This window comes from Alosa sapidissima, chromosome 6 (genome assembly GCF_018492685.1).
Source record: "Alosa sapidissima isolate fAloSap1 chromosome 6, fAloSap1.pri, whole genome shotgun sequence".
In the NCBI taxonomy this organism is placed as follows: domain Eukaryota; kingdom Metazoa; phylum Chordata; class Actinopteri; order Clupeiformes; family Clupeidae; genus Alosa; species Alosa sapidissima.
Genome location: NC_055962.1, coordinates 33,857,500 through 33,859,542, shown reverse-complemented (window position 1 = coordinate 33,859,542; position 2,043 = coordinate 33,857,500). Strand labels below are relative to the sequence as shown.

The following is a 2,043-nucleotide window of genomic DNA, read 5'->3' as shown; positions in this document are numbered from 1 at the left end:
CTGCCTGCAGTGTGAGTATATTTGAAAGTGGTGCTTGAGCACACATGAAATATGTAATCAGATCAACAGCTTCACACTGAGCAAGTGCCACCATTCGTCAACTGCTTGGCATGAAGGGCCCATAATTCTACAGCAATTACATTTTTGTGTAATTTTAAGCGCTATGTGTGTTATTACCCACAGTCCTCAGCGGCAGCCCCCCCATGTTGAGCCAACTTGAGCTCATAGATCTGAAGTTTGCTAACAAAAAGGACCCAAATAAATCCAGATCTCCTTATATGGGCAAAGATGGTACCCAGATCCCAGATGGGCAAAGATGGCAGCTTTGGAGTCCTTGTTGTAAGCAAACCTCAGAGGTCTATGAGAACCGTGCTAACTGGCTCCAGATCAGTTTAACCACTAGCACCACAATGCTGCAGGTAAGGATGTGGATGACCAGACAGCTGATTCTGGATCAGAGTAAGTGGTCAGCTACACCCTCGCATCTGAGGGACAGGGCCAGGGCGGAACAGGTGAAGCTGTGTTTTACAAGAGTGCTGTTGAGTATGAATGACGACACCAAGCAGGGCTAAAGAATTGGACTTTATTTGACAATCTGTCTCAAAACAACCCCTGATTTAAGACCAGGATCTGCCTCTGCCCTTAACAAAACCAGTGCCAAGAAGAGAAATGAACACAAAAAAATAGAAAGTAGACCAAATGAGAAACAGTGTAACTGTTTGAAAAATATGCTGAGAATGAAGGTCAGAGTTTGAAACTTTCTCAGACGTAGAAAAAAAGTACTGACAGTTGTCTTGCACTCATTTTGTATTACAGGTCACCAGCAAGGTGCTGAAGTTGTTATTCGCTCTCCATTATACATTTGAAGTTTTATAAAATAGCTCTCTCAAACAGTACACACATCATCATACATTTACATTTCATGATTGTAATAAAACAGTGAGGATAATCAAAATTGCTGAAGGACATGGACAACACAACCGCTCATCCTAAGGCCAATTGCCCAAACGCTGCATTAAGGCCTACATGATGAGTGAACAGTTGAAAATACTGTCACAAGCTTGATGAAACCGCCATCAACTGATGAAGTCCGCAAAAACTAGAACAGGAGAATGCACAGCCAGAATGAGCTAAACAAACTACATCTCATGACAATGTTCTGCAAATATAGCTTAAATGAACATTTTGAATAATAAACACTAAATCAGCTTATCTAATATTCTCACATTCATTCTAATCTGTGTGGATATTTGTCAACAAAAGACCTCTCTTTCGGATAGTAATTTTATAGGCCATTGGGGGACTGTCTGTATGTTTGGTTTGGTTGTTTATCGTTTTGATTGTCCCATCTTCTTCCCCATAGCTGGCCTTTAAAGTCAGTCCAGTGTACACACAGAGTTTTACTTCTGCTCCCGTGTGTCAGTTTTGACATGAGACAATAACACAAAACTATGTAAAGATTACTTCAGTGTTTAATACTACGTCCCAACCCCCTACACACACACACACACACACACACACACACACACACACACTTATCCACTCGCCCAGTCTCAACTGCCAGTCCCAGCAACACTTGTGTCCTGATCTTAAGAGGCCCCTTTTCCAAAGTGTCCCACCCGACATCTCTGTACTCGCTTCAGACCCCCCTGGTGAGCCGGCTGCAGCTAAGGCACTTATCCCCACCGCCACCACCAATGGGGAATGGGTTTGGCAAAAAGCTCCATTGCAAAAGGGGCCCCCAACCAAGAACTGGAGCTTGCCATGTAAGACTGTGATAGGTGCTTAGCCAGAGCAAACCAAGAACTGGAGCTTGCCATATAACACTCTGTGATAGGTGCTTAGCCAGAGGCAAACCTTTTCAACTTCAAGTTCAGACACACATGTATCCCGCTACAGTACAAGCAGAGTACTGTGTGTGTGTGTGTGCGTGTGTGTGTGTGTACATGATTTGTGTGTGTGTGAGTGTGTGAGAGAGAGTGTGTGTGCGTGTGAGTGTGTGCGTGTGAGTGTGTGTGTGTGTGTGTGTAGGGAGGGGTGGTG

At 44.0% G+C, this 2,043-nt stretch overlaps 1 protein-coding gene across 1 annotated transcript in view; it reads right to left on the bottom strand.

Moving 5' to 3' along the window:
• Window positions 1-569: 569 nt before the first annotated feature.
• Window positions 570-2,043, bottom strand: part of si:ch211-225h24.2 — a gene marked incomplete at its 5' end in the record, with an annotated part of 6,039 nt that continues 4,565 nt past the window's right edge. Inside the window, one exon of the mRNA XM_042094561.1 lies at window positions 570-2,043. This exon is cut by the window's right edge and continues 550 nt beyond it.